Genomic DNA, 17,261 nt, shown 5'->3' on the forward strand with positions numbered 1-17,261 from the left:
CCCCTCCCTGGGCGTCCCCATGGTGGCAGCTCTGGGCCCACACCCATCCCGCACCCTCCACACATACTGATGACTTATCTCCTCTCAGACACAGCCTGTGACCCTTGGGGACCTAGCAGGAGAAACCTCACAGTGGGGCTAGGCCTGGGAGCCAGGAGGCTGGGGCTCTTGGTCTGGGATCTTCCACCAGCCTGCTGGCGCACCTGGACAAGTCACTCAGCCACTCTGGGTCTCATCTGTAGAAAAACGGGGAGAGGCAGACGTGCTGCTCAGCAATGAGCATCCCATGGGACAAAGGGTTTGGGGTGGGTTGAATGTATACCCTGTGAAGGCAGCCAGGCTTGGGGGGTGACACCACAAAACCTCCCATCCACCCCTGTCTGCCTGGAAAAGAGCCCCTTCTCCCAGGAGCCGGGCGATGGAGCAGGCTGCCATCTCTCAGCTCTGCTCAGGGAGCTGGGCCAGAAGCAGGGATGGGGCTGCGCTGAGGGGCGGGCTCTCCCACCACCCTCCCAACCCCGTCCTCTTCCTCCCTTCTGGTAGGTGCTCTCTGACCCATGACCCACCTCCCCAAGCAAGCCCAAGCCCACCTCAGTATCAGCAGGGGTAGCAGCTCAGGGGATCAGCCGTGTCTTAAAGGGGGCCAAGCAGAGGGGTCAGGGCACCACGGGTAAGGACCCAAGTCGTTGTGACATTGGATAGGCTAAGACAGATCCAGGGGCCATCTCAAGCTCCTGGGCGAGCTGAAAGCTTGTCAGCAGCAGGGAAGAGCAGGCACCTGAGCAGCTAAGCCCCTGCCATGGGGTGGCCACAGCTCAGACTCTGGTGGCCTTGGACACATTGCCACTCTGAGCCTCAGTGTCTGCATCCGGCAAGTGGACCTTTTGGAGCCAGTGTCTTAGGGTGCTGTGAGAAGTCCTTGAGATTTGGGAACACCGTGCTGAGCCCCCTGCGTCCCTTCCCTTTGAATCAGCCTTTTCCGTGCGAGGGAAACGTTACAGGTCAGGGTTAGGGCTAGACCTCATAGGCAGTGGGGAACCACTAAGAAAAGTTCTTAGAGGAGTAGTGAGTTCACGGGGGAGAGGAACTGACAGCAGAGAAGCCTGGCACACTCATCCGGTGTTGGGGCCCTGATTCAAGAGGGGTCACGGGGCAAAGAAAGTTGGCCCATGTGGGTGTCAGCACCAGCTGAGCTTGGGAGGCCTCGTTTTCCTCCTGTAGCTGGGTGCCTGTCCGCAAGGCTGGAGAGGCACTGCTCGGAGCCAGCACTGAGGCTGGCACCACCACCCCTCCTTCTTCCTCTGGTGCCTCTGAGTCCCACCGGCGTGGGGTTGTCTGGGTTTCCCACTCAGGACAGGGTGGGCCCCACTGCTTCTCCCTCCCTCCATGGCTTTTAACTCTGAGTGGGAGTGGACTCTGGAGGCTGCAGTGGGCTGTGGGATGCGAGCCAGGGTGGGGGCATTGGCGGTGGGTGGAGTCACGGGCTGGGTGGCCATGAGTCAGAAATTGCTGGGCCTGTGTGTCATCTGGCTGTGTGCTGTGCTGGCTCCTCCTGCCTGTCTGCCTCATCTCGCCCGCCACCATCTGGGCCCCTGGGCTGCTCCACCAGGTGATGGTGCTCTGCTCTGTTTCTAAGAGTTCGAAACCTAGGATGGAGTAGTCAGGGGACCTGGCTGTAGGGCCCAGGCTCCCCAACACCGAAGGTGACCTTGGACAGGTCCCCTTCCTCTTTGAGCCAGTTTCCCTCATTGAAGAGTGAATATTAGGCCAGCCTAATGAGACTCAGCCACTCTGGGTCTGAAAAACGGGGAGAGGCAGACGTGCTGCTCAGCAATGAGCATCCCATGGGATAAAGGGTTTGGGTTGGGTTGAATGTATGCCCTGTGAAGGCAGCCAGGCTTGGGGGGTGACAACACAAAACCTCCCCATCCACCCATCTGCCTGGAAAGGAGCCCCTTCTTCTGCCATCTGCCATGGCTGAAAGGGATTTCAACCATGGCCCCAGATGAGATCCGAGGCAGCTTTGAAAGACAACCCAGCCCGGTACAGTGGCTCACACTTGTAATCCCAGCACTTTGGGAGGCTGAGGTAAGAGGATCACTTGAGCTCAAGAGTCTGAGACCAGCCTGGGCAACATGGCAAAACCCTGTCTCTACAAAAAATATAAAAAATTAGCTGGGTGTGGTGGTGGGTGCTTGCAGTCCAAGCTACTTGGGGGGTTGAGGTGGGAGGATCGCTTGAGCCCAGGAGATCAAAGCTACAGTGAGCAGAGATTACACCACTGCACTCCAGCCTGGGTGACAAAGTGAGACTCTGTCTCAAAAAAAGAAAAGAAAGGAAAAAAGATAACCCACTCCAAACAAGTTAAATGAGATCTCCGGGGCCCGGCCTGCAGCCAGGCTTGAAACCTCTGGTCTGGATGGCCTCTGACGGGCCGCTCTCTTCACCCTCCCTGGATCCCCAGGCAGCACTGTGGGCCAGTGCATGAGTTCTGGAGCCCAGAGCCTGTACTGAATATAGCCTTACCACTTTCTAATACTGGGCAAGTGAATTCATGCCTCTGAGCCTCTGTTTCCTCATCTGTGAGATGGGGCTAACACCACTCACTTTATAGAATCTGTACCAGCATCAGTCACCGTGTTCTTTGATCTAAGCCGGTTCCCTGCCACTGCTGCCTTCACTGCCCGTTCATTCTTCCAGCAAACATTTGGAGGTTCCTGGACCTGCCAGCCCGGTCCTGGGTGCTGTGGCAACAGGAAGAGGACACCCACCATGGGGGTCCAGCCTTTTAGGCCTCTCCAGGGCCCCAGAGGATGGGTTCTGTCTGTTGATGGGCAGGTGAAGGGTGACTCCCCTGAGAATCTCACCGCGTCACTGGACTGAGGGAACCCCTCTCTCTGAAAGAATGAATGAGACCCCAGATTCAAGGGAGAAGAAGGGGCATCCTAGGACTTCCCTGACAGTCTCAGCTGGGAAGCCCCTGGGGAGGCCCTGAATGCCTTCTGGGGTGGGCCCTGGGCCATGCTCTGGGCAGATGCTGGCTCAAACAGGACTGGCAGTGGACAGAACAGAATAAGGACCCTCCTTGTAGTCCATCACTGAGCCGGACTGTGTCCTCCATCCCATGGTCCTCCTAGGAGTCTGGGGCATTGGCAGGCATCGTTCCTCCTGCTTGGCAGAGAGACAGAGACTTCAAGGGATGGGAGGCACTTGCCCAGGTCAAGGGTGAGTGGCACAGGCTGGATTTGAACCCCACTTCTGTATAAACAAAATCCCAGTGGGGAAAGTCAAGCTTCCCTGGGAATCTGCCCTGGTGGGACTAGAACGTGATTGGCGAACCTGTCATCCCCTTTCTTCCCTGGCCTTCCAGCAGGTCCCCTGCAGACCACCACTGGCTGTCCTTGCGGGAGAGAGCTGATGTTCTTGTAAATAGCAAGCGCTCCTGTCGCCCAGGCTCTGAGAACCAGAGGTTGAACCACGCACTTGTTAACCCACTAAACCTTCTCCCTCCTCATGACCCATTGAAGAAACTGAGGCAGAGAGAGGTGCAGGGACTTGGCCAAGGCCACGTGGCTTGTGAGCCGGCCAGGATTTCATCCAGGCCTGGGTGAGGTTAGAGCCCATGCCTAGACCCGCCACCGCCCGCTAGCAAGAACAGGACTTTCCTTTGTCTGGCATTTTTAACTCTGGGTCTCGGTCATCCCTTCAGACTGGCCTGGCCCACGTGTGGCCAGAATCCCAGAGGGATGCCTGTTTGGGAAGCGTGACCGCCAGGAGGCTGGCGCCTGGCGCAGGAAGGGGGTCATCGAGAACACTCAGTGCTCAGTGGTTTGTGTGTGCCACCGACAGTGCCCGTGCCCTTCAGCCCAGCGACCTTCCTGTGCTGATCATCGGTATGTCAGTTCATGTAATCCTTGAGCTGCTGTTAGCCCCAGATGAGGAAACAGACTGGAGGGATAAGTGACTTTCTTGTGGGTCAGGATTGGACCCCCTGGGTCCTCATGTGGACCTCCAACACCAGAATGGACCTGGGTTCCATTCTGGTACCCAAACCGCCTTTGGGTTTGTGTCCGCTTCTCTGTAGCGTGGCAGGCTTGCACTCAGAGCTTCCCAAGGACCTCCAAGGACTCTCCTGAGAGCCTCTGCCAGGCCCATTAAATGCTGCAGGGCATTTAGGATTGGGTGCCTCCCAGAGGTGGGATGGGGTGCCCTCTAGGGCAGCTCTCAGAAGCATAGGGCCAGGTGGTTGGCACCAAGCAGAGTGGACAGAGGCAAGAGGCAAAACTTCTAAGAGAGGCCACCAGCAGGAAATTCCACTTAGATCCCTGGCATTGGGAGCGGCAAGGGCCCAGGTGGGTGCCGGGGGACCTGGTCTGGCCACCCCCAGCTGGGTGCCCCTTAGGCAAGACCTCGGTCCCTGGAAAAGGGGTGGCTCTGCCCACCCTATGGAGCCTGATGAGTGGTGGGTGTGGAAGGGAGTACCTGGCATGGATTTTGCACCTGAAGGATGCTTGGCACCTTAGGCTGCTCCTGTGGAAGAGGAGGTGAGGACCCTCTCCTGGGAGCAGGTGGTTCTATGAAGCCCAGCTGTGGGGGTGCTATGAAGCCTCTCCTGAGTCGGTCTTGGACTCATCTGAGGCCAGGACTCATCTTCCCAGAGCCCTGGGTCTTTCTCTGTCTCTGTGATATGGGGTTCAGTGCCCCCACCCCAGGCAGGACCCCAAGTCTACACTGGGCAGCAACCCTGAGCCAGTGATAATAATGACTTACGGCCCCTGTTTACGGAGCGTTTCCTGTGCATGTGCATATGGGCCTAATCTTGTTACGTCCTTCAACAACTCTGTGAGAGTAGTGACTCTTAGTGTCCCCCATTTTATAGATGAGGAAACTGACCCAAGTTCCTATCCCAGCATCACGCAGCTAAGTAAGCACCAGAGCTGAGGCCTCTCTGATGCTTCGGAACCTAGATGCATTGGAACCCAGAGAGGCCACCAGTCTATGCTGTGCCCTCATCCCTTAATTAAAGGAGAAATTGTTCATTTGGTGACCTGGGGAGAAGGGAGCCCCATCCCTCTTCCTCAGGTGTGAGTGGGCCACCTGTCAGAGCTCAGGGCCTCTTTGCTTGCTTGGAGGTGTTGGCTGGGGCAGTCGGGACAGCTTTTCCCCTCCCTTTCCCAGTTCGGGGTCTGATGCAAACTCAAAGGAAAGGGAAGCCAGTCCCTAAGTCATTTGTTTCTGAATTCTAGTTCCCCTTTTCATCATGGTGTGACCTTGGCTGGGCCCTTCCCTCTCTCTGATCTCAGTTTGTGTCTTTGTACAAGTCCAGCACCAAGGGGCTAGGTTGGCAGGGGCCGGAGGCCAGACAAGCCACTCATGTGCACCAACAGCCAGGGCACGGCTGAGGCAGGATGGGCAGAAGTCATTCCTGGGTCCTGGGAGATGCTGCATGGGCTCTTCCTCCAAGAGGAGGTGTCCCTCCATCTTGGCCTTGAGAACACAGTAGACCAGGACTGGACAGGGGGCAAAGCCTTGGAAAGGCCCCAGGGATGTGTGCATGTGCCCTGCCCCATGAATGCAGCTGCGCCCTGCTCACTGCTGCCCTCTGCAGCTCTCTCTTCAGCCCAAAGCTCTTCTCCCCCAAAGGCTCTGGGCCTTTGCCCAGGGAGAGGTACCCTCCTGCCTGAAAGACTGCCCAAGGGACAGTGGCCCTGACCCCCATTTTGTTTCCAGGCCGAGCTGCGCAGGCCCGCCAGCACTCTATGCATATGCCCCTAGTTATCTGAGGATTACCCGTCTCCTGTGTCTTCCCCACCGGCGTCACACAATGTGTGAGCACCCTGGAGAAGCACAAAGGCTGGGCAGGTGCTGGCCTTTAGCCCCGTCCCCACCCCTACCCTTTACCTCTTCTCCTTCTTTTCCTTCTCTGCCAGATAGCAGGCGTTGTCATCAGTTGTTTTTAAATAAAAGAATGAATGAAATGAACAACTTCTAGAAGTCACTTTATAGCCCTGTTTTTAAAATGAGGAAACCAAGTTGCAGAGATGTTAGGTGGGTGAGGAGGGTAGTTCGGAACCCCCTGCTGCCCTTCCCCAGTTCCCACTCTTTGGGTCCCCACAGTGCCAGGTCGGGACCCCAGGTTTGCATGGCATTTCCTCTGGCCACAGGAACTTCCCCCACATGGAGGTGTCCTGAGGGCCCAGCAGCAGGTGCCAGCCACGACTTCCCATGATGTCAGCTTGCCAGGCCTGCACTTCTCTCGCCTGGTGTTCCTGCATTCCCAGCAGGTCAGCCTGGAGCTGCCTGTCCGCCCTTCCCTGGCCACTTCCCAGCCTTGCCCATGGGAGAGAGGAAGGCGAGGGAGCCGAGGGGCATGTGGCAAGGAGCAGAAAGCAGGCCCAGCAGGCAGGCTGGGCTTCCCCGGCTGGACATAGGAAGACAGTGCCTACCATCTGCTGGAGGGCAGCCCAGAGCCTCCTCACAGGAGGTGAAGACCAACAGGATGATCGAACCAAGGGTACCTCGCGACTCTCGGGGAGCCCCACCCAGGACTTCCCATGGACCCCAAACTACCAGCTTCCCAGGTCCTCATTCATTTCTGTTCCTTGAGGCCAACTGTAGTTACTGCTCTTTGGCGAAAAGATTGAGAGGATGTGCAGTTCTCCCAGGGTTCAGCTCTGCTGTGCCTGGAATGAGGACTACCAGGTCCCTGCCCTCATGGGCCTCGAGGCTAAAGAGATAAACAGGCTCCTAATTTTAATTATGCAAGTGAAAAGAAACACCAGCATGTCTGGAAGTTCAGGGAGGGTACCTATCCCGTGGAGGTGGCTCTCAGAGAAGGCAGCATGAGGTGGTGGCTCTTTGCTCATCAAAGGATGGATAGGGTTCCAAAGAACAGTAACCAGACGTAGAGCTGCACAAGGCGCCATGTAGGGGACTGTGGCTCCTGTTCTGCCACTGTGTGATGCGTGGCCTTTGCTCTCTGCTGAGCAGTTTCTTCCTTTGTAAAGTGGGACCTTACAGCTCCCTGGTGACAGAATTGTGCTAAGGATGGAGTGGTGGAGTGGGGCAGTGAGAGCTGCCAGGGTTCCTGAGGAGGGAACCTGGCAGGTGGGAGACTCTACCATGTTTGAGCAGGTTGAATGGTTCTCTTTGCAGGCATAAGGGGTGTGTGTGTGTGTGTGTGTGGTCAGTTGGCAGCAAGTGTGAACAGCTGAGCCCTAATGACAGGAGCTCTGAGGTGGCATTGGTGCCACAGCACCCTGGGGCAGTGTGACCCTCTCCCCTCGTTCTCCATGGGGGAGGTCCTTGCTACGGCCAATGTCCAGAGCACCCTGGAGCCTCCCCTGGTGGGTGCAAGGCCAGAGGGGCGATTTAGGGCTGCCTCATCCTTCTGGCCAGTGGGCCTTGGCCTGCACCCTGGCCCAGCCTGGGTCTGGCTCTTCCCTGTGTCTGGATCCTCACCCCCAGCTTGGTGAGGTCAGGGAACAGGTATTTCAGGAATGCAGGAGGCGGGGCAGCCAGCCCCATTTGGATAACCATGGGGTAAATATTTGCCTTGCTCCTGGAGTCAGCACTGGCCCGCCAGGGGAGGACAGGGGCCTGTCCCTGGGGTCATGTAAGGGGATGTGTGTGGTGGTGGGGCTCTCCAAGGTGGGGAATCCCCTGTCACCCCAAGAGTCTGCTTGTCGCCTGACCAGCAGCTGTTTGGCGCATCTATGAAATGAGGGTAGAGCAGCTCAGGCGCCTGAGGGTCAGTGTAGCGGGAGCTGGTTCCGCTGGCTCAGCCAGGGGAGCGGCGGGTTGGACCAGGTGTGGCTGGACCCCCTTGTAACCACCGTTCTGATCCCCGCTTTGCCACTTATGACCTTGAGCAGTTACCCTTGCCCTGACTTGGGTGGGCACCATGGGCTGAGCTCTTCCTCCTTGGCACCTACATCTGCACACCCCATATCTTGTGAAGGCCTTACAGCTACCAGGGCCAAGACATGTGTGTGGTCAGCAGCAAGAATGAGAAGCTGAGGCCTGGTGATGGAAGCCCTGAATTCCAGGTTGAAGGTGTAAGCCCTGGTGTAACCCCTGCCCAGCACAGCACCAGGGCCATCTGCCCCCTCCCCCAGTGCAGCCTGGAGCCTTCCCTGGTGAGAGCCAATGGAGGGCGGTCGGCCCCTGCTTAGGGAGGAGCTGGTGGATTAGGGAAGCCTAGTGACTTGCTGAAGGTCCTCCAGCAAGTGTTCAAACCCAGCTCTACCCACTCTTGCCCTAACCCTTGAGGCCAGGGGCTTCAGCCCCAACTGTGGACTCCCAAGCCTTAGCAGCTTAGCCGCAGGCCTAGAGCCACCCCTCGTCCTGGATACCCCACATTTCGGCCACCTCTGCCCTCCAAGAATCCTGGATTGACTGACCCTGCATCTCTCTGGGTCAGACTCAGCCCTGGGTCAACTTGACCAAGTGCCTCCACCCCAGCCCATACCCAGGTCCTTCCGGGGATCCCTGGAGAAGGTGGGGCTGGGAAGATAGATATGATGGGGGGAACCCCTCTTGGTCCCAGGACAGTCCCTACCCCCAAGTGACATCTGCCTTGTCTGAGACTCAGCCTTGTCACTTTCCAGCTGGACACCTCTGGCAGCCCCATCCTTCTCAGTGTCATGTTCTGCAAAGCAGGAGTGGGTCCTGGCCTCCCCTCCCCCAGGAGCTTCAGATGCACTGTGAGAGTGAAGGGTGTTTCAGGCTGCTGTCTGCACGCTGCCCTTTCTGTTCTCGAAATGAGAAGCTGCCCTGTGGTCAGGGTCTTACACCCCCCAGAAGTGAGAGGTGCTCTGCTGAGGGTGCCTGGGAGAGCTATCTGGGCATTGGGGTCCCTGCCTCATGGGGACATTGGGTGGGCCTCCACTGGCCTTGAGGCTCAGGCTGCACCCACTCCGTGGCACCAAGGCCTTTACAGAAAAGAGCGCTCCCCTCCAGCCCTTCGTGGTTTATCCTTGCAGTCTGACCAGGCTGGGAGCAAATGGGGCTACACCTCATCTCCTGCCCTCTCTTCTCCCTGAACTCTCCAGGAGGCCAAGTCCACACAGGCTGTGAGCCTCAGCTAAGGCACTAGCAGGGTGGGTGTGCACAGCACGGCACAGGCTACTGGTTCCTGAGCCCCCCTTTCCCAGCATGAGGGGTGCCCAGCGCCGTCTGGCTCTGAGCAGGGCTGCTGAGCAGCTCCCAGGGCTGGGCAGGGTTCAGGCTCTCAGGCTGGTTGCTGCGTAGTGGGCAGACTGAGTGGGCATGGGTTGCTTACTCACATCCCGGCTGTGTTCCTGTGAGCTCCTTATTAGCTGTGCAACCTCAGAAGGTTATAGAACCTCTTGGCCTCATGTGGAAATCAGAGATGTCAGTGTCTACCTCACAGCGTTTCACTGAGGGCTGAAGGAAATATCCAGGGCACAATCCACAATATGGACTCAATACAGGGTCCCTCCTACTCCTTCTCTCTTTCCCAGCGGGGTGGTCCAACGCAGACTCACTGTCCCCCAACCAGGGCCTGAGTTCAAATTCTAGCACCCCCACTTATGGCTGTGTGACCCTGGCTGGGTCCCTTCCCCTCTCTGATCTCAGTTTGCCCTTTGCACAAGCCCAACACCAAGGGGCTGGGGTGGCTGGGGCAGTGAGGTACGTGCATGAACTGTGAGCCGAGCACCCCTGAGAGGTTGAGGGCCCGACGCCATTTCTCAGGGCCTGGCCGATGCTCACTGGGGAGCAAGGGCTTTTCGGCTCTGGCTTCCGTCTCAGCTGCCAAGATAATTATTTTCTCTCTGTCAGCGGCTCTGCTGGCCAGCTTGCCTTTGGAAAAGGCCTAGCTGTGGGCAGTGGGGAGGCAGGAGACTGACTCCAGTTCTGCCCCAGCCGCTGACTCACTGCATGACCCCACATGAGGGCAAACGCTGCCTGTCTCTGGGCCTCAGTTTCCTCCTCAGTGAAAGGGAAGTATTGGGGTCAATGAACCCCAAAGCTGTTTGTATTTCCAAGGTAAGCAGAATTTGGGGGCTGCCAGAACCAGAAGGTCAGGATGTAGAGCCACTTCCTCTCCCCATGGCTGGGGTGGGGACGCTGGGCCTGGCTCCAGGATCTTGGGGTGTAGGGTTCCAGCACTCATGGAGCCCAGCACCGGCCCCTGCAGGGTCATCCATGCATCAGCTGACGTGTGTGGAGAGCCGCTGGTGTCTGGCCCTCACATGCACTGCCTTACACAGTCTGCACAGCTCTTTGAGGGAGGCCTTCTGGTTGTTTCTATATCCCCTACCACAGTTGAGGAAACTGAGGCAGAGGGAGGGTTAAGAAACATGTCCAAGTCACACACTTGGTACGAGGGCAAAGCCAAGCTTTGAAGCAGATCCTTGTGATTACTGAGCCTGCCTCTCGATCACCAGGCCTCTGCCTTAAGCTTACCAGGGCCGTGGGCACCATTTCTCCCTGGGAGCCCCTGCCTGTGCACAGTGAAGTGGAGCCCAGGCTAAGGCCCTTACCCAGCCCCTTGGCATGTATGGAGGCCTATGCTTCATGTGATGTGGGCACCACCTCCCGGGCTGTGAGCCACGGGCCTTGTTCTGAGAGAAGCTCGGCCCTGCAGTCAGGTTTCCTGGTTTTAGAGGTGGACTTTCCGGTGCAGAGAGGCACAGTGATTGTTCACGGCCACACATCGGGACACTTTCACAGCCAGAGCCTGAATTCAGGGTTCTGCACATCCCAGCCTCCAGCTGAGACCCCAGAGAAGCCCACCTACCAGACCTCTGGGTCTCATCTTCCCTCCTGCCCTCGGGACTCTGTGGGCAGTGGGGGGCGTGTTGGTGGGCCATTGAGGAGGTGGGCCAGCTGAGCGCCACCCAACAAGGATGGTCGTGTACCCGCATGCCCAGTGCACCAGCAGGCCCTGCACTTCTGCCTGCTGCCGTCTCTGCCCCGAGCACCACTGTCTCTGGCCTGGACTCTGGAGCAGCGTCCCCACTGCTCTTCTGCCTCCTCCTATCCCTCCAAGCCCTTCTCCCTTCACAGCCATGGGGGCTTCCTGAACTAGAACTAGGGTCACGTCCCTCAGCTGCCCAGATGCTGCTGTAGCTCCTGCCCATTCTCTCTCTTACTGTCCCTGGCCCGTGGTCCCCACTCACACCACCCTCTCCCTTGCTCAGTGCATCTACTACACCACGGACCCCAAGTCCTCCACTGGGCCAGTCACTTTTCTCCATCTTGGAGTCTTCGCACATGCTGTTCCCTCTGCCTAGAACGCTGTTTGCCGCATCTTGGCCTGCCTCTCCCTGGCTTGTTGCTCAACTTCAGTTCCCCAGAGAAGCTACCTGGGACCTTGAGTCTCTGCTGTGTGGACCCTGGACTCGTTGTTTGTTTCTGGCAAGCACTGCTTTTACTTTTGTATTATTTGATTCTTTGCTCTCTTCTGAGTCTCTGCAAGGCTAGGGATCACTATTACATCGGCATGCTTGCTGAATGTTTGTTGAATGAATGGGTGAATGCCAAGTGCCTTTGTCATCACGTCTCCTTGGATTCTCCCAATGACCTGGAGACATATTTTGACCCCACTTTGACACATGAGGAAACTGAACCCCAGAGAGTCTGAGAGCATATCCGTAATCACATAACCGGTAACTGGCAGGTGTGAGGAGTCAGGGGCTTGTTTATGCCAGGGCACCCCATCATGTCCCTTCGGAGTCCTCCTCTGTCAGATGGGGATGATACGGTGGCACTGGGCAGTGGCCTCATGGTCAGTGCCCGGGCCTCTGCTGTGTGTAGACCCACTGACCTCCTGCTCTTATTGCAGCAGGATGGAGCTGGAGTGAGGTGGAGGGGCCGCGAGCTACTGACTGGCGCGTGGGCCACTGGTGATTTGCAGATCACTGAGGTAGGTGTGCCACTGGGCTGGCGGGAGGTGGCTGGGTCGGAAGCAGGCAAGTCCTGATGAGGGCAGGTGCTGGCCCTAGCATGCTGGACCTTTGACTCGGGCCTCAGCCTTGATGGGTAGGAGTGGGTACAAGTCACCTTTGCTGGAACCTCATCATGCCCCAAATGGGGCGTCCCTCTACTTGGCACCCAGGGACCTCTTGGCCTGGCATTTCTCTAGAGCAGCTGCTAGGGGTGGGGGCTGGAGGTCTGCCTGGGGAGAGGGGCAGGTCTGGCTACCTGGTCTTGGCACAGGAGCCCTGTCTGTACCTCTCTAAACCCTGTGGGGTAGGGGCAGCCCCACAAAAGGAGGCCTGGGTGAGCAGGAATATTTGGGCTGAAATGGGTGCGCGGCTACCACCCCTTCTACCCACTATCACAAACACGCTGAGGTGGATACACACTGGGCTCTGGGGTCAGACCACCTGGGTTCAAATCCTGATTGGCACACATGGTTACTCTGTGCCTCTGTTTACCCATCTGTCAAATGGGAATGAGATGTCGGCGCCTGCCCCACTGTCGCGGTGAGGAGACTGCACACCTGGCACACAGCAAGGACTGGGGACATGTCAGTCCTTTTCCTCAAGGGTGCTGGAACCCAGCTTTCTCTCCACACACCTCAGTTTCCACCACCCTGCTCCCCCTGAGGACCCATCATTGCCAGGATGGACACAAACTGAACCCCTGGCCTGATGAGGGGGCCAGGGCCCCTTGAGGAGCAACTGAGAGCAGCTGGGGCCAGCAGGTCCTGAGGTTGAGCTCAGCTCTGTCCCCCGTGCCCCAGCATTTCTCATCATGGGGTGGCATTTCAGGGTGATCTCCCTTGGCCCTATGCCTGAGGGTGACCTGTGTAATCCCTGTTTCCGTGGCAACCCTCAACCTAGAGATGAGAGGCTTCACAAAAATCGTCACTTGGGCCAGAGCCCTTTGTCCCAAGGCGTCGTGGTGCTCAGGCAGCCCAGGAGAGGGGAGTCTTCACTCTGGTGTGGGGCTGTCTCCTAACATCCCCTGCTGCCCTCAGTGTCCCTCCTAGAGCTTAGCACTGCCAGGGGCCTAAGGCAGGCCGGGCGAGCCTTGGTCAGGCTCCGACATTGGAGAGCCAGGCTCCGTCTCCCTTCCCGCTGCAGGAAATCTCGGCTGTCTGCTGATCCGCTGCATGACCTTGGACCAGTCCCTTCCCTTGTGTGAGAGCCAGCTTTCTCATCTGAAAATGAGGCTGATTATACTGACATTGCTGACAGGGCTGCTGTGAGGATGCTTAGAAGCCAAGAATATTTTTAAATGTTACTGCCTCATGAGCATCTGCTGTGTGTGTGTCTGGAGCTATGCTCCTTTAATACCTCTTTCTCCCCACAAGAATCCCACAGGGAGGTTTGTCTAATTCATTCTCCAGAGGCTCGGCATGGTTAGGAAACCCACAGAGCCGTCAGTGCTGGAGTGGGGATTTGAACCGAGGTCCGTCAGGGTTAACCAGTGCACAAGGCCTTGGAGACCAGGGGCGGGGCCCCAGGACAAGCGTGGGAGCTGCTTGGGGAAAGCCCTGCAGCCTTTGTCCAGCCCGCCAAACCCTCTGCTTTCTGGAGCCAGAGGGTGGCCCCCAGGCTGGTGGCCTGCCCCTCCCCAATGGGGCCTGCCTGCAACTCGATAAGGCTAGGGGAACCCTCTGCTAATTGTCTGGTAACCTTTGAAATTCTCCTTCACGGTGGGTTCTCTTTTCGGATGTTTTTCAAGGTAATTCATTCCTTTTCCAGAAATTGCCAGTGGCGGAGCATTAGGCAGCTGGTAATTAATCAAAGGAGCGGCTTCGAGTTGATTCTTTGAAAAAGAAAAAAAAAAAAAAATGAGGAACAGAAAGCCTTGGTGGAAAAAGGAAAGAAAAGAAAACCACTCCAAGGCGAGGGTGGTAATCAATACCTTGGTGTCCTAGAAACGGCTGGGGGTGGAGACGGCGGAAGTGCGGCCTTCTCTCTTTCTTCCCAGGCTGGCCCACTGTCGGCGCCAACAGAGGCAGCGTAGGGCCCCGCTCTTGACCATTGGCTCCCTGTATGGCTTTGAGAAGTTTCTGCCTTTCCCTGGACTCAGCTTTGCCACCTGTAAAATGGGTGAAGGGCAGCTGTTAAACTAAACATTGAATGAACCCATGTTTCACTACCGTGTGTTAGTCCCTGGCACAGAGCAGTGGCCCCATTGATACTCTGTTGAGTGAGTGAGTGAGTGAGTGAGCGATTCTTGTGGGCCCTAGCTAGCTGTCTTGAGTGAAGGCGGTGGTACTGGCTACAGGATCTTGTGACTGTAGCTCTGTTATAATTTGGAGTGACAGTCAGTGTGAGGGGCCGGTTCTGTCACTTTCCAAGCTAATGATGGGGGAAAGGACAGTCTCGCTTGGTGAACTCCAGCCGGGAGACCTTGGGCCCCTTAGTGGCAACCATGCTATCTCTTCGGCATCTTTCAATTCAACTTTGCAAGAGTCTGAGCTATCTGGAGATTTTATGTTAAAAAGCTGCCTCCTGCAGAGGTGGTGAGTTCCTTGTCACTAAGCTGGGGTTGGGCTGTATGGGCCACTTGGACAGTGGATTTTGGGGCTTGGAGCACCCCTGAGTCTGGGAGAGAGCATGAGGCTCTCCAGAATGGTTACTGGGGAGGCTGCACTGCTGGGGAGGAAGCCTGTTCCCTCCGGAGCCCCTTCCCAAAGGTCCCAGGGGGGACTGGACGAGGATACAGGTGCTGAAGCATCAGTGCCTGCTCTCCTTGACTGGCCCCATTGCATGGGCATAGGGGCACTGAGCAGGGTTGAGGGAAAGATCCATACTCCTTACATCAGGGGGTGTCTAACAGGCTGTGGGTTGGGTAGGGGGATGGGGAGGAATAGAAAGCCCTTGTCTGGAGGTGGGGGCCTCAGACCTAGGTCTTATATGCTGGTCTGTCTGGTGTTACCTCAGCAGCTCCCTTTCCCTTTCTGGTATTTGGGCCATGATCCTTCAGGAGAGGGCAGCAGATGGGGAGTGGGTTCTCCAGGGGAGTGTGAACTCCCCTGCCCAGGTGAGCTCAGTTTGGGAGCCTGAGCTGGGCCTGACAAAGCCAGTTTCCTCTTAACAGCTTCTCTCATTCTGGCCCTAATGTGGGACCGGGGTTCCTTGCCCGGAGACCCAGGATGACAGTGAACCCTAGCCTGAGTAGTGGCTCTGGGAGGCTCAGAGCTTCTAGAGGGAAGGAGGAGGGTGTGTGACTGTGTGCTTGTGTGTAAGTGCATGTGTACTAGTGTGCGCCTGTGTATGGGTATGATTGTTCAGCACGACATGTGAGGCTGTGTGAATATTCATGAGTATTCAAGGAAAGGGGAGACCCCTCCCTCCCGTGTGTGTCAGGACCTCCATGTGCACACTGGCTCCACATTCAGACTGGCCTGGGCGGCCCGGACCACAGTGGAGCGGACTGAGGGGCAGTGTGGGGGGCAAGCATTCAGGCCCGAGTGTTCTGACCTGCCCTCCCACAGCTGGAGGTCTTGACAGCTCCCTATGGTCACAGGAGGGCATGGATTTGGCGGCCATGCCTCCTGCCACAGATTTACACCCTGAGCCTCTGGCCTGAAGTCTCTGGGTGGGCCCAACCAGCTCCCCCTAGGTGGGCCTGGTCTGCTAGGGGGGTCCTCTGTGAGCAGCCAAGCCTAACTTGGCACTAGTCGTTTCTTTACTTCTTCCAGCCTTGGCCTCCAAGCTCCAGCTCAGCTGTGTGTGTGTGTGTGTGTGTGTCTGGGCTCTCCCTGCAGGGTAGGGCAGTGGGTCTGTCTCTTCGTGTTTCTGTCCCGTCTCCCTGTGGCTGTCTGTCCTCATCTCTCCCTGTAGCTCTCTCCTGCCCAGCTTCCCAGACGCTGCCTCCTCCACAGCACACCTCCCTGTCCCTGCAGCGTATCCCAGAGTCCCTGCACCTCCTCACCTCCGCTCTTCTTCTCAGGGCCACTCCTTAGCAGGCCTCCCAGCAGCACGGCTGCACCATGCCACCGCATCACTGCTTCTTGTCATCCCCAGGGCTCTGCACAACAGAGGCCTCCCTACCTGCTGCCTTTGCCTAAATCTGGCTCCAACCAGCATGCCACTTCCTCCCACCCTGCTCTTTGGTGGGTCTGAGACAGCCCCACATTCCCAGCTGCTGGAGGCTGCACTCCGTGTGTGGCCAGGTGGTGGGGGCAGGTGCCATCCCTTCCCCATGGCCCTGCTGTGCCGGCTACCTCCTGGCTCAGGAGTGCAGGCTGCTAGCCCACCCTGCAGCTGCCCTATACCGTCCTGGGCATGTGGGTCACTGGCCACCAGCTGGAGCAAGAGAACGAGAGGCGGCCTGTGCCCACTAACAAGGGGTGGTTGGAAACCTGGCATCTCCCTCCAGCATTAATGAAATTCCTGCTATAATTAGAAGTGAGGTGTACAGGAGCTGGCTGCCTAGTGGGAGCATTTGTATGCTCATGAATAAATAAATTGTCCTCTCCTGAAGGGAGAGGAAGCTGGAGGGTGTAGGCCAGAGGGTCTCAGTGGCCTGTGAGGTGCAGAGACCCCACCACTCACCTGGACGCCCTCAGGAACCTCCCTCGGTCCCCAGCCCTGGTCAGCCAGTCTTCCTGGAAGTGCCTGCTGCGTGCCCAGGCGACTCAGCCTGGCATTCGAAGTCGCCGCCATCTGGCCTCAGCCTCCTTTCACAGCCACATCACACGCTAGCCTTCTGCCAGCGCCCTGGGCTGCAGCTCCACCGCGCCGCCCCCCGCCCCTGTTCTTCATCACACCTTCCCACTCTGTGCTCCGGCCTGAGTTTCTGTGGGCTGCCGCATGGCTCCATCCTGGGAGGCCCTCCTCAGGCCACACCTGTACCTCCTGGAGGTCCCAGTAACCTTCCCTGGACAGGCCTCCTAAATCCAGAGCCTTCCCTCAACACTCTTCATGCCATTTAAAGTGTGCATCAGACTGCCCGCCAGGCTGTTGTTCATTTTTCATTGATTACATATTGGGATGGTAATATATTGGATTCACAGGGCAGATGTTTTACATTCTTCATCATACTAAGTCTTTGAAATCCAGTCATTGCAGTCTCCACTGTTAGCTGTATTGCATAGCGCATGCTTGGAGAGGAGAGTCCTGTTTCCTCACCTTGCAGGTGAAGAAACTGAAGCCTGAGGAAGGAAATCCTGCAGGTGAGTTTGCAGAGCACATGCTGTCCCTGTAGGCAAGGCCACCGCTGTCCTGCAGGACAAAGTAAGGAACCGAGGCACAGGGCACTTGTCCTAAAGACAGATCGAGGCAGGCAGGACCATGGCTAGAACCCAGGCGGCTGAACCTGAAATGAAT

At 57.3% G+C, this 17,261-nt stretch overlaps 1 protein-coding gene across 4 annotated transcripts in view; it reads left to right on the top strand.

Annotated features, from left to right (window-relative positions):
* Positions 1–17,261, top strand: part of ZMIZ1 (zinc finger MIZ-type containing 1) — a 246,519-nt gene that overhangs the window by 82,179 nt on the left and 147,079 nt on the right. For 2 of the 4 annotated variants that reach the window (XM_033209225.1, XM_033209230.1), the window contains exon 4: positions 11,813–11,893. The exons of 1 other annotated variant lie outside the window; for it this stretch is intronic. The gene's annotated coding sequence lies outside the window, so the exon portion shown is untranslated. The remainder of the gene's footprint in view (positions 1–11,812; positions 11,894–17,261) is intronic. One more of the 4 variants, XM_033209226.1, reaches the window with a different exon arrangement.

The sequence above is a fragment of the Trachypithecus francoisi genome, unplaced genomic scaffold (genome assembly GCF_009764315.1).
Source record: "Trachypithecus francoisi isolate TF-2019V2 unplaced genomic scaffold, Tfra_2.0 Lachesis_group9, whole genome shotgun sequence".
Taxonomy (NCBI): Eukaryota; Metazoa; Chordata; class Mammalia; order Primates; family Cercopithecidae; genus Trachypithecus; species Trachypithecus francoisi.